The sequence below is a fragment of the Schistocerca gregaria genome, unplaced genomic scaffold (assembly GCF_023897955.1).
Source record: "Schistocerca gregaria isolate iqSchGreg1 unplaced genomic scaffold, iqSchGreg1.2 ptg000066l, whole genome shotgun sequence".
Taxonomy (NCBI): domain Eukaryota; kingdom Metazoa; phylum Arthropoda; class Insecta; order Orthoptera; family Acrididae; genus Schistocerca; species Schistocerca gregaria.
Window position 1 is genome coordinate 7302094 of NW_026061707.1, and position 16443 is coordinate 7318536.

Below are 16443 nucleotides of genomic sequence, written 5' to 3' on the forward strand. Positions count from 1 at the left end.
AAATTGAAAAGCTCTCACTCAACAAAAACTCTATAATCAATTATTAAATAATAAATACCTAAAATAAAAATTATAGTTCTCGAAATAAACAAAGAAAAAAAACTCAAAGAACAAATAGAAAATAAATTCACGGCCTAAGATGAAAAACTTCATATCATTGATTCCACAAAACAATATTTTTAATTAAAATACTTAAGCAAACTAAACAAAGAAATATTCATCCTTTAAACAGAGAATATTTAAAGGCAATCAATGTAAAAGTAAAAGATGATATTCACGAAAATAACCAAGAGAACAAGTATAAACACCAGAATAATAATTCCCATGCTGAGAATAAGAATATATATACAAAGTATAAACAGCTCTAAAAAAAGATAAAAAAATCAAAGCAAAGAATCTAAAAGAAGATCAAGATATAATTCTATTTAATAATCTAATTTCACCTACCAAATTTAAAGAAGGAGGAGCAGCCATATTTGATGATCTTAAAAGAAATCATCATAAAGCCATTCTTGGCATCAAATTAATTATACCCTTGTTAATTAATAATCTTCGTCTACCTAAACGTTCATAAATAATATTAGATAAACAAAATAAACCAGAAGAACATAAACCATGACCAACCATTAGAGAAAGAGAACCTACACAACCTCATCAATTCATAGTCATCAATCCACCAATAACCATTCTTATATGAGCAACAGAAGAATATGCAATTAAAGACTTTAAATCAACCTGACGAAAACAAATAAATCTTACAATAACACCCGCAGATAAACCTAAGGACAATCAAAAATAATTAAACTTTAAACCCAAATAAGAAATAACCTTTATAACACGAAAAATACCATAACCACCTAACTTTAATAAAACACCAGCAAGAATTATTCTACCTGAAATAGGGGCCTCTACATGAGCCTTAGGAAGTCATAAATGAACCAAAAACATAGGTATCTTAACTAAAAAAGCCAAAATTATAAATACATAAAACATAAAATAATAAGAACCAAAATCAACCAATAAAGGAAAATATAAAGTATTAGAAAAATCATAAACCTTAAATAAAACTAATAATAAAGGTAATCTAGCAACCAAAGTATAAAAAATTAAATAATCACCAGCCTGCAAACGCTCAGGTTGATAACCCCAACCCAAAATTAAAAGTAAAGTAGGAACTAATCTAGCCTCAAAAAAAATATAAAAAGAAAGAAGACTTAATCTAGCAAATGAACAATAAAGCATAATTATTAAAATCAAAACCATAAAAACAAAAAAATTAGAATGATATGAACTTAAATAAACTGAACCTCTAGCAGTGATTATTAAAGAACAAATTCAAAAACTAAGTAAAATTAAACTAAAAGAAAAATAATCAATACCAAAATAAAATCTAATTATATTCAAATCAGCATATGAATAAACACAAATTATAAAAACAAAACCCGACAGAAACATTAAAGAATGAACCAACCATCAACAATTATTTAATAAACAAAGAGGGATCAAAAAATAGTTATAAATAAATACTTTAACATAAAGATAAACCAAAAGAATTAAAAAAATCATTACCATGAGAACGAATTATTGAAACTAAAATAGAAAGACCTAAAGCACCCTCACAAACAGAAAAAACTAAAAAAATAACAGGAAAAAAATAATCATAATCAAACTCAATAAGAAAAACAATAACTAACATAAATAAAGAAAGAACAATATATTCTAATCTCAAAAGAACCATTAATAAATGTTTACGTTTAGAAGAAAAAACATAAACACCAGCAAAATAAATCAATAAAGAAGTAAAAATAGAGAATATAAACATTAGTTTTAATAGTTTAAAAAAAACGCCGCTCTTGTAAACCGGAAATATGTCCAGCCCCCACTTTTAAAACTTCAGAGGTGGAAAAGCTTCCATCATCGGTCCCCAAAACCGGTATTTTAAATACACTAACCCCTGAAATGATCAAAATAATAATTATATCATTATCAAATGTAATAAATATTAATTTTATTAAATTAAGACACCCAATATCAATAATGCTTTTTATTATCCTTCAAACCTTCCTAGTTGGATTAATAACAGGAACAATAATAGAAAGATATTGATTATCATATATTTTATTTTTAACATTTCTTGGTGGTATACTAGTATTATTTATTTACAATACAAGAATTGCATCAAAAGAAATATTTCAGCCTAAATCAATCACTATAATTATTACATTAATAATGTGAGTATTTATCATATTAATATTAATTATTCTAGATATATCTATATTTATAGACTTTTTCAAAAACACCGAAACTATAAATATTGATAATTCAATCAATTATCAAGAAATAACAATATCTTTAGAAAAATTATATAATAGACCAACATTCATTATTACAATAATAATAATAATTTATTTATTTTTAGCACTACTAGCAGTTGTTAAAATCGCCAATATTAATCAGGGACCCATTCGTAAAATAAGATAATTACTAATGAATAAACCCTTACGATTAAGACATCCTTTAATTAAAATTATTAATAACTCTTTAATTGACTTACCTGCCCCAACAAATATTTCATTTTGATGAAATTTTGGATCCCTATTAGGGTTATGTTTGGTAATTCAAATCGTAACTGGACTATTTTTAGCTATACATTATACATCAAATATTGAAATAGCATTCAGTAGTGTAGTACACATCTGCCGAGACGTAAATAATGGTTGAATTATCCGAACCTTACACGCAAATGGAGCATCTATATTTTTTATTTGTATTTACTTACATGTAGGACGGGGAATTTACTATGGATCTTATATATATATACATACCTGAATAATTGGTACAGTGATTTTATTTTTAGTTATAGCAACTGCATTTATAGGATATGTCTTACCCTGAGGCAAAATATCTTTTTGAGGTGCAACAGTAATTACTAATTTATTATCAGCAATCCCATACTTAGGAACAGATTTAGTCCAATGAGTATGAGGAGGATTCGCTGTTGATAATGCAACATTAAATCGATTCTTCACATTCCATTTTGTATTACCATTTATTATTGTTGCTATAGCAGCAATTCATTTATTTTTTCTTCACCAAACAGGATCTAATAATCCTCTTGGACTAAATGGAGATATTGAAAAAATTCCATTCCATCCATACTTTACCTTTAAGGATTCTATTACATTTGTAATAATAACATCATTATTAATTATACTATGTTTAATTAATCCTTACCTATTAGGAGATCCAGATAACTTTGTACCTGCCAACCCATTAGTAACACCACTTCACATTCAACCAGAATGATATTTCCTATTTGCATATGCAATTCTACGATCTATCCCTAATAAGTTAGGAGGTGTTATTGCATTATTTTTATCAATTAGAATCTTAATAATTTTACCATTTTATAATAAAACACCATTCCGAGGCATTCAATTTTACCCTATTAATCAAATTTTTTTCTGAATTATAGTAGTTGTTGTATGCTTACTAACGTGAATTGGTAAACGACCTGTTGAAGAACCTTATATTATAACAGGTCAAATCTTAACAATTATTTACTTCACATATTTCTTAATTAATGTCCATGTCGCAAACGCATGAGATAAATTAATTAAGGAATAAAGTTAATTAGCTTAGGAAAAGCATATGTTTTGAAAACATAAAATTAGAAGTTTAACTCTTCTATTAACTTTTCTCAAAAAATTTCACTAAACAAATGAGATAAATAAAATCTTTAAACCAACAAAGAAAATAAAAAAATTCAAAGATAAAGGTAAAAAACTTTTTCAAGCTAAGTGCATTAATTTATCATAACGGAACCGTGGTAATGTTCCACGAACCCAAATAAAACCAAAAGATATAATAGCAAGCTTAATAAAAAATATAAAAAATAAAAATCACCGCCCAAAAAAATTAAAGCCAATAACATTCTTATGAAGACAATTCTAGTAAATTCAGCTAAAAAAATTAAAGTAAAACCACCCGCACCATACTCAATATTAAATCCTGAAACTAAATCAGATTCCCCTTCAGCAAAATCAAAAGGAGTACGATTAGTTTCAGCTAAGCAAGAAGCAAAACAAGCTAAAGCTAAAGGAAAAGAAATAATAATAAATCAACAATAAAGCTGATAGTTTATAAAATCAAACATATTAAAACTACCAATTAAAATAATTAAAGACAATAAAATTAAAGCTAAACTAACTTCATAAGAAATTGTTTGAGCAACAGAACGAAGAGAACCTAATAATGAATAATTTGAATTAGAAGATCAACCAGCAATTATAACAGTATAAACACCTAATCTAGTACAACATAAAAAGAATAAAAATCCAAAAAAAAGAACACATATAAGTTAAATAAGGAAAAATTACTCAAACGGCTAAAGAAATCATTAAATTAAAAACAGGGGAAAAATAATAAAGTAGGTAATTAGATATAATAGGAATTGGCTGCTCCTTACAAATTAACTTAATAGCATCTCTAAATGGCTGAGGAATTCCAACAAAACCTACCTTATTTGGACCCTTTCGAATCTGAATATAACCTAAAACCTTACGCTCTAATAAAGTTAAAAAGGCAACACTAATTAAAACACAAATAACCAATAAAAGAAAATTCAAAATAAATATAAATAAATCATAAAGTATCAATACTATTTGTAGAAAAAATCTACATAAATGAATTCTAAATCCAACACATTAATCTGTCAAAATAGTAAATAAATTAATATTAATCAATATAACAAAAAATATTTTAACCATATGGTCCTTTCGTACTAATATGGATTAACAATCTTAGGATAGAAACCGACCTGGCTCACGCCGGTCTGAACTCAGATCATGTAAGAATTTAAAGGTCGAACAGACCTAATCATTGGGCTCCTGCAACCAAAATTTTTCTTAATCCATCATCGAGGTCGCAATCTGCTTTGTCGATATGAGCTCTGAAAAACAATTACGCTGTTATCCCTAAGGTAACTTAATCTTATGATCATAAATTATGGATCAAAATAACAAACATAAATAAATGATATAATAATGAAGAGTTTATCTATTCTTCATGTCACCCCAACAAAACATCATCATTAAATATAGAAAGACAAACAAAAAACTATATAAAAGTAAAATGTCAAGCTCTATAGGGTCTTCTCGTCCTAAAGAAGAATTTAAGCCTTTTGACTCAAAAGTTAAATTCAAAAATTTATTAAGAGACAGTTGATTTCTCGTCAAGCCATTCATTCCAGCCACTAATTAAGAGACTAATGATTATGCTACCTTTGCACGGTCAAAATACCGCGGCTCTTTAAAAATACGCTCAGTGAGCAGGCCAGACCTCAAAATATAAACAAGAGGACATGTTTTTGATAAACAGGCGGAAATCAATTTTGCCTAGTTCCTTATAATAAGTTCACAAGGTAAAAATTTCATACAAATAAATATACTAATTCTATCATTATTACAAAAATTTTAAAATTAAATTAATAATCTTAATAAAAAACCTAAAATATTTATAAAATCAAAATAAAAAATAATGAACTAAAACGTAATCTTAAAGATAGCTGGTTTAAAGCTTACTATTATATTTCTATAAAATAAATTATAGGTTATTAACTTCAAAGCTTATCCCTTAAAGAATAAATAAGTTAATATTTTTACTTAAAAAATTAAATAAAAACAAATAACTTTAAAAAATTAAATTTTTTCTTAAGAAACTAGATATCTTGGGAAACGATTAACATCTCATTTCTATAAATAATTTAATAATAATTATGATACATTAACTATAAATTATTTATAAATCAACCCAATTCGAGACAAGTAAAATAAATATAAAATTTTGATAAACCCTGATACATAAGGTACAATAAATAAAATCTACTTAAAAAAATTTAAAATAATATTTCATAAAACACTTACATTACCAATAAACTATAATTTAAAAAATCAATTCTATAAAATATACTAAGACAAAAATACAATAAAATTATTTATATTAAATAATTAAATAAACAAAAAATAAATATAATAAAATAAATAATCAAGATATCCTGATTTGCACAGAAAAATTTTCAGTGTAAATGAAACACTTTACTAATAAGTTATATCTTGAAACTCTTCCTAGATACACTTTCCAGTACATCTACTATGTTACGACTTATCTCATCTAAATTGAAGCTACTTTAAAATAAAATAGAATAATCAATAATGAGAGCGACGGGCGATGTGTACACATCTCAGAGCCAATATCAGTTAAATTAAATAAATTAAATTACTATCAAATCCACCTTCATTAACAGTATTTCACTATCAAATCCGTTATAAACAAAAATCTATTGTAACCCACCTCCTCTTAACTATAAGCTGCACCTTGACCTGAAATATTTTATAATTATAAATCTTGAGAATTATAACTCTAAAAAGATTCTCTGATAACGGAGATATACAAACAAATAAATTAAGTAGAGTAAATCGTGTATTATCAATCATGGGGTAGGTTCCTCTGAATGGAATGAGATACCGCCAAATTCTTTGGGTTTAAAGACCTTAACTAATAGTACCCTGGTAAATATAATTAACATTTAAAATAATAGGGTATCTAATCCTAGTTTATTATTTAAATTTCACAGATTCATAAAAAGGGCCACAAATAAATTTTTACATTTCACCTTACAAATTTATATTTCAACCCTAATAATATAAACAACTGTTTTAACCAATAATATTCACTTGTATCAATCGTATAACCGCGGCTGCTGGCACGAATTATGCCGATACTAAATCAATTGCTAAATCCAAAATCACTTGATAATTAAAACAAATTACTGCAAAAAGAACATTTAGTCTAACAAAACTTACATATAATACAAAGAAAAACTGAATAAACAAGCAAGAATAAAACTTTTAAAAATAAAAAATAAGAAAATTTTAAATCTATTAATTCAGGAAAAAATAAAAGATTCAAATATTTAAAGAAAAAAAAGAAAAAAACCACAAACATAAACAAAAAAAAGAAACGCCCCTATGTATGACCACAACAACTTCTCTATTATATATAATTAAAGATTAATATGGAACATGTATAGCAATAAATGTATTATATTCTTTCTTATTTAATCTTTCTTTTCACTAATAAATAAAGAAAGATTAAATAATATAATAAATATATTTTATACAATTATGTAATTTAATATAATATGTTATTAATATGAATTCTTTTTTTTATATTAAGTTAACTTTCATATATATTAGTTAAATAATCTAATTATAGATAATTTACATAATTATATTATTATAATTAATATAATTATTTATATTAATTATAATATTTTATATTTACATTAATAATTTTATTTATTATATCCAATTATAATAATATTAAATAATAAATTACATATTATTATATATATTATATTATAATAACCAATTTAAACTAAAAACATAAGTAGCTATAATCCTAGGTAAATAATTCCATTAAAATAATCAATTTATAATGGTAAGATGAACTTATAATACTTTAATTTCAATTAAATGTAATATATTAATATAAATTATTTATTATATATATATATATAAAAAAATAAAATGAGGGGTTTCAATAGGACTTGAGATCAACTTACTTTCATTTATTCCGCTCCTAACAAGAAATAAAAATATAATAATAAATGAATCATCAATTAAATATTTTATTGTCCAAGCAATAGCATCGACAATATTATTATTTTCAATTTTGCTGATTCAAATAAAATATCCAATGGGATGGGAAACAGAATTTATCCCATCAATAATAATTAGATCTAGACTATTATTAAAGATTGGAGCTGCACCTTTCCATTTCTGATTTCCAGAAGTTATAGGAGCATCAAGATGAAATAATTGTTTAACATTAATAACATGACAAAAAATCGCCCCAATAATGGTCTTATCTTATTGTATTCAATTAAGAACTTTTATTTGAACAATCATTATCTTAAGAATTATTATTGGGGCAATAGGAGGTTTAAATCAAACATCCTTATGACAACTTTTAGCATATTCATCAATCAGACATCTAGGTTGAATAATTAGATCATTAACAGTCAGAGAAAACATCTGAGAACTATACTTCATTATTTACTCACTATTAAGATTAATTATGGTTTTATTATTTAAGCAAATAAATTTATTTTTCTTAAATCAAATTTATTCAGCCAGAAATATAAAAACCGAAATTAAATTCATAATATTCTTATCTTTATTATCTTTAGGTGGACTACCACCATTCCTTGGATTCTTACCAAAATGAATTGTAATACAATCATTAATAGAAAACAATATAACAACTATTATAACTATTATAGTTGTATTAACTACAATTACACTCTACTACTATATACGTATTTGATTCTCAGCTCTAATTATATCATACACAGAAAATTCGTGATCTATAAAGATAAAGTCCCAAAAATCAAGAATCATTCTTCCTATAACAGTAATAATTTCAACAATAGGATTGATTTCAACATCAACCTTAATTTCATTATACTAAGGACTTAAGTTAATCAAACTAATAACCTTCAAAGTTATAATTAAAAGAATAATCTTTTAGGCCTTAGTAAAATTTTACACCTCTAGAATTGCAGTCTAGAATCATAATTGAATATAAGACCTAAATATGATAAGAGAGAAAACATCTCATAAGTAGATTTACAGTCTACCACCTAAAATTCAGCCATCTTACCGCAAAAATGATTATTCTCAACAAACCATAAGGACATTGGTACTTTATACTTCATATTTGGAGCATGAGCAGGAATAGTAGGAACATCAATAAGAATACTTATTCGTGCTGAACTTGGCCAACCCGGATCTCTAATTGGGGATGACCAGATTTATAATGTTATTATTACAGCTCACGCATTCGTAATAATTTTCTTTATAGTAATACCTATTATAATTGGTGGATTTGGTAATTGACTTGTTCCACTAATAATTGGTGCACCAGATATAGCATTTCCATGAATAAATAATATAAGTTTTTGATTACTACCACCTTCACTAACCCTTCTTCTTACATCTTCTATAGTAGATAATGGTGCTGGTACAGGATGAACAGTTTACCCTCTTCTAGCAGGAGCTATTGCACACAGGGGTGCATCTGTAGATCTAGCTATTTTTTCACTGCACTTAGCAGGTGTATCATCTATTCTTGGTGCAGTGAATTTCATTACAACAGCAATTAATATACGATCAGAAAGTATAACTTTAGATCAAACACCTTTATTTGTATGATCTGTAGCTATTACAGCATTACTTCTCCTTCTTTCACTTCCAGTTTTAGCAGGAGCTATTACTATATTATTAACAGATCGAAATTTAAATACATCATTCTTTGACCTCGACGATACTCTGACTACCCAGACGCATATACATCATGAAACGTAGTATCAAGAATTGGGTCAACAATTTCTATTGTAGGAATCATTATATTCATTGTAATTATATTAGAAAGAATGATTACAAACCGAGCAATTATATTTAGAGCTAACATAAGAAGATCAACAGAATGACTACAAAATAACCCTCCTGCAGAACATAGTTACTCAGAATTACCATTAATCTCTAGATTCTAATATGGCAGATTAGTGCAGTAGATTTAAGCTCTACAAATAAAGGTTTGACCTTTTATTAGAAAATATTTATTAATGGCAACATGATCAAATTTATCTCTTCAAGATGGAGCTTCACCATTAATGGAGCAATTATCATTCTTTCATGATCATACTATGGTCGTATTATTATTAATTACAGTAATTGTAGTTTATGCCCTAAGTTATATATTATTTATTGCCTATACTAACCGTAATATACTTCATGGACATTTAATTGAAACAATCTGAACAGCTTTACCAGCAATTACATTAATTTTTATTGCCCTTCCATCATTACGACTATTATATTTACTTGATGATTCAGTAGATGCAATAATTACAAGTAAAACCATTGGACGACAATGATATTGAAGATATGAATATTCAGACTTCATAGACGTAGAATTTGACACTTATATAACACCAGAACAAGACCTAGAAAATGATGGATTCCGACTACTAGATGTAGATAACCGAACAATCCTACCAATAAATACAGAAGTACGAGTATTAACAAGAGCATCAGATGTTCTACACTCATGAGCAGTTCCTGCATTAGGGGTTAAAATTGATGCAACGCCAGGTCGGTTAAATCAAGGAACATTCACAATAAATCGACCTGGATTATTCTTTGGACAATGCTCAGAAATCTGTGGAGCAAACCACAGATTTATACCAATTATAATTGAAAGAACTTCAGTAAATTTATTTATTAAGTGATTATCTAAGATAATTTAAGGAGTTAGTTAAAATAAATAACATTAGAGTGTCAATCTAAAGTAACTAAAAAAAATTAGTACACCTTGAAATTCATCAGATGACTGAAAGTAAGTAATGGTCTCTTAAACCAAATAATAGTAAATTAAGGACTACTTCTGATGGGGAAATTATATCCAAATCCCTCAAATATCCCCTCTTATATGATTCTCACTATTCATTATATTTTCAGCTACATTAATCTTGTTTAATCAAATAAACTTCTTCTCATTTAAACCTAACCTTATTAAAAGAGTAGAAAAAGGAACAATTGAAATAAAAAACTTAAATTGAAAATGATAACAAATCTATTCTCAACATTTGACCCATCAACTAACATCTTTAATTTATCATTAAATTGAACTAGAACATTTCTAGGACTATTATTAATCCCATCACTATTTTGACTTACACCATCACGAATTAACATTATCTGAAATAAACTAAATTTAACCTTACATAATGAATTTAAAACACTTCTTGGACCAAAATCATTTAATGGAACAACATTCATTTTCATCTCAATTTTTATTATAATATTAATTAAAAATTTCATAGGATTATTCCCTTATATTTTTACTAGAACAAGACATTTAGCATTAACATTTGCAATTGCCCTACCTATATGGCTAAGATTTATATTATTTGGATGAATTAACCATACTAATCATATATTTACACACCTTGTACCACAAGGTACACCGCCTGCATTAATATCATTTATAGTACGAATTGAAACAATTAGTAATGTTATTCGACCAGGTACATTAGCAGTATGGTTGGCAGCAAATATAATTGCAGGACACTTATTATTAACCTTATTAGGAAACACAGGACCATCTATAGCAATAAACTTAATCTCATTACTAATTATTGGACAAATACTTCTATTAATTCTAGAATCAGCAGTAGCAATAATTCAAGCCTATGTTTTCTCAATTCTAAGAACTCTATATTCTAGAGAAGTATATTAAACCTATGTTAACAACTCACTCAAACCACCCATTCCACTTAGTAGACTATAGACCTTGACCATTAACAGGAGCAATTGGAGCAATAGTCCTAGTATCAGGACTAGCAAAATGATTCCACCTATTTAATATTAACTTATTCATAATTGGATTTGGAATTACCCTTCTAACTATAATTCAATGATGACGAGATGTAGTACGAGAAGGAACATATCAAGGATTACATACAGGATTTGTATCAATTGGATTACGATGAGGAATAATTTTATTTATTGCATAAGAGGTATTATTTTTCGTTTCTTTTTTTTGAGCATTCTTTAGAAGAAGATTAGCACCAACAATTGAACTAGGAATACTATGACCTCCAATAGGAATTCAACCCTTTAACCCTATACAAATTCCATTACTTAATACAGCTATTCTTTTAGCATCAGGAGTAACAGTAACATGAGCACATCATAGTTTAATGGAATCTAATCATACTCAAGCACTACAAGGATTATTCTTCACAGTGTTATTAGGACTATACTTTACAATACTTCAAGCATATGAATATTGAGAAGCACCTTTTACCATTGCAGATGCAGTTTATGGATCAACATTCTTTGTTGCAACAGGATTCCATGGTTTACACGTAATTATTGGAACAATCTTTTTATCAACATGTCTACTTCGACACTCAATAAATCAATTTTCACCAAGACATCACTTTGGATTTGAAGCAGCAGCATGATACTGACACTTCGTAGACGTAGTATGATTATTCTTATATATCTCTATTTATTGATGAGGTAGATAATTGTTTTTCTAGTATAAATAGTACATTTGACTTCCAATCAGAAAACTTGATATAAATCAAGAAAAACAATTCTAATTCTATCAACAAGAGTTTTCATTAGATTTATTATTCCAATAATTGTTATAATCCTGGCAACAAGACTATCAAAAAAATTAATTAATGATCGAGAAAAAAGATCACCATTTTAATGTGGGTTTGATCCAAAAAGATCAGCACGAATACCATTCTCAATACGATTCTTCCTAATCGCAGTAATCTTTTAATTTTTGATGTAGAAATTGCACTAATTCTACCAATTGTAATTATTTTTAAAACTTCAGACATTATAATCTGAACAGTATCAACAATATTTTTTATTCTAGTTCTATTAGGAGGACTATACCATGAATGAAACCAAGGAGCATTACAATGAGCAGAATAAAGGGTTGTAGTTAAATATAACATTTGGGTTGCATTCAAAAAGTACTGATATTATCAATCAACCTTAAATAGAATAAGAAGCGAAATATTGCAGTCAGTTTCGACCTGGAAGATTGGTATGTACTACCCTTATTCTTATTAATTGAAGCCAAAAAGAGGCGTATTACTGTTAATAATATAATTGAACTATAATAGTTCCAATTAAGGAAATGTAAAGCCAATATGAAAGCTGCTAACTTTTTATATTAGCGGTTAAACTCCGTTAACATTTCTAAAATTTATATAGTTTAAATAAAACATTACATTTTCACTGTAAAAATAATATATCTATATTTATAAATACTTAAAAGTAAAAATACTTCCTTAACATCTTCAGTGTCACGCTCTAATTATAAGCTATTTAAGTAAACGAAAAACAATATTACCAAAATAAATATTCAAAAAATAAAAGTTAAAAGATAAATCTTGAAATTAGAATCATATCAACCTTGAATATAACCAATTAAACAAATAAATAATCTATATAAACCTTGACCACCAAGTAATTCACCTCAACCATAATCAAATGACTTAGATGAATAATAACCTATTTTTAAAGGAATATATCTAATAAACTTAGTTGAAAGAAAAGGTATAAATCATATAGAACCAGCAAATCTAACAAAAGAAAGTATACTTAAAGAAAATAAATTATGAGAAAAATCAAAATTAGAAATAAGATAACCTAAATAAGCACCTAAAATAACAACTGTAATAGTTAAAAACTTTAAATAATAGGGTAAAGCAATCACATGAGGAATAGGAAAAATTAATCAAGATAAAAGACTACCACCAAAAACAGCAACAAACAATAGACAAATTATTCCAAATGAAAAATAATAACCCTTATCATCAAAAGAAAATCTAGAATAAAAATTGTTATCACCAGATATTGAATAATAAAACAAACGAAATGAATAAGAAGCAGTTAAACCAGTAGAAAAAAAATAAAGAAAAAAAATTAAACAATTAATTCATCTTAAACAAACCATCTCAAGAATTAAATCCTTTGAATAAAATCCCGCTAAAAAAGGTATTCCACACAAAGATAAACTAGAAACATTAAAACAAACTGAAGTTAAAGGTATGAAATTAACAATTGATCCTATAAAACGAATATCCTGAGAATCCTTCAAATTATGAATTATTGAACCTGCACATATAAATAATAATGCCTTAAATAAAGCATGAGCCAATAAATGAAAAAATGCAAGCTTTGGATAACCTATAGCCAAAATTCTTATTATTAAACCAAGTTGTCTTAAAGTAGAAAGAGCAATAATCTTCTTTAAATCAAACTCAAAATTAGCGCCCAATCCAGCCATAAATATAGTTATACAACCAATTAAAAGTAAAAATCAACCACAATTATAAGTATCCAATATTGGTCTAAAACGAATTAATAAATAAACACCAGCAGTAACAAGAGTAGAAAAATGAACTAAAGCAGAAACAGGAGTAGGAGCTGCTATAGCAGCAGGAAGTCATGAAGAGAAAGGAATCTGAGCTCTCTTAGTTATAGCTGCTAAAACAATTAATATAGTAATGAGCTTTATTTCAAAAGAATTAGAAATAAAATCATAATAATAAATATAATTTCAACCACCAAAATTTAACATTCATGCAATAGAAATTAAAATAGCAACATCACCAATACGATTAGAAAGTGCAGTTAATATACCAGCACTATAAGATTTTACATTTTGATAATAAATAACTAAACAATAAGAAACTAAACCTAAACCATCTCAACCTAATAAAATTCTAATTAAGTTAGGACTAATAATTAAAAAACCTATAGAAAGAATGAATATTAAAACAATAATAATAAAACGATTTATATTCTTTTCACCAGATATATATTCCTCTCTATAATAAATAACCAAAGAAGAAATATATATAACAAAAGATATAAAAATAAGAGATATTCAATCCAAAATTAAAGTTATAACAACTATAGAACCATTTAAATTGAAAAGCTCTCACTCAACAAAAACTCTATAAACAATTATTAAATAATAAATACCTAAAATAAAAATTATAGTTCTCGAAATAAACAAAGAAAAAAAACTCAAAGAACAAATAGAAAATAAATTCACGGCCTAAGATGAAAAACTTCATATCATTGATTCCACAAAACAATATTTTTAATTAAAATACTTAAGCAAACTAAACAAAGAAATATTCATCCTTTAAACAGAGAATATTTAAAGGCAATCAATGTAAAAGTAAAAGATGATATTCACGAAAATAACCAAGAGAACAAGTATAAACACCAGAATAATAATTCCCATGCTGAGAATAAGAATATATATACAAAGTATAAACAGCTCTAAAAAAAGATAAAAAAATCAAAGCAAAGAATCTAAAAGAAGATCAAGATATAATTCTATTTAATAATCTAATTTCACCTACCAAATTTAAAGAAGGAGGAGCAGCCATATTTGATGATCTTAAAAGAAATCATCATAAAGCCATTCTTGGCATCAAATTAATTATACCCTTGTTAATTAATAATCTTCGTCTACCTAAACGTTCATAAATAATATTAGATAAACAAAATAAACCAGAAGAACATAAACCATGACCAACCATTAGAGAAAGAGAACCTACACAACCTCATCAATTCATAGTCATCAATCCACCAATAACCATTCTTATATGAGCAACAGAAGAATATGCAATTAAAGACTTTAAATCAACCTGACGAAAACAAATAAATCTTACAATAACACCCCCAGATAAACCTAAAGACAATCAAAAATAATTAAACTTTAAACCCAAATAAGAAATAACCTTTATAACACGAAAAATACCATAACCACCTAACTTTAATAAAACACCTGCAAGAATTATTCTACCTGAAATAGGGGCCTCTACATGAGCCTTAGGAAGTCATAAATGAACCAAAAACATAGGTATCTTAACTAAAAAAGCCAAAATTATAAATACATAAAACATAAAATAATAAGAACCAAAATCAACCAATAAAGGAAAATATAAAGTATTAGAAAAATCATAAACCTTAAATAAAACTAATAATAAAGGTAATCTAGCAACCAAAGTATAAAAAATTAAATAAACACCAGCCTGCAAACGCTCAGGTTGATAACCCCAACCCAAAATTAAAAGTAAAGTAGGAACTAATCTAGCCTCAAAAAAAATATAAAAAGAAAGAAGACTTAATCTAGCAAATGAACAATAAAGCATAATTATTAAAATCAAAACCATAAAAACAAAAAAATTAGAATGATATGAACTTAAATAAACTGAACCTCTAGCAGTGATTATTAAAGAACAAATCCAAAAACTAAGTAAAATTAAACTAAAAGAAAAATAATCAATACCAAAATAATATCTAATTATATTCAAATCAGCATATGAATAAACACAAATTATAAAAACAAAACCCGACAGAAAAATTAAAGATTGAACCAACCATCAACAATTATTTAATAAACAAAGAGGGATCAAAAAAATAGTTATAAATAAATACTTTAACATAAAGATAAACCAAAAGAATTAAAAAAATCATTACCATGAGAACGAATTATTGAAACTAAAATAGAAAGACCTAAAGCACCCTCACAAACAGAAAAAACTAAAAAAATAACAGGAAAAAAGTAATAATAATCAAACTCAATAAGAAAAACAATAACTAACATAAATAAAGAAAGAACAATATATTCTAATCTCAAAAGAACCATTAATAAATGTTTACGTTTAGAAGAAAAAACATAAACACCAGCAAAATAAATCATTAAAGAAGGAAAAATAGAGAATATAAACATTAGTTTTAATAGTTTAAAAAAAACGCCGGTCTT

General features: G+C 26.3%; 1 pseudogene; it reads right to left on the reverse strand.

The window, feature by feature from the left end:
* Positions 1-12985: 12985 nt before the first annotated feature.
* On the reverse strand, positions 12986-14657 carry LOC126301274 (NADH-ubiquinone oxidoreductase chain 5-like; annotated as a pseudogene).
* Positions 14658-16443: the final 1786 nt, after the last annotated feature.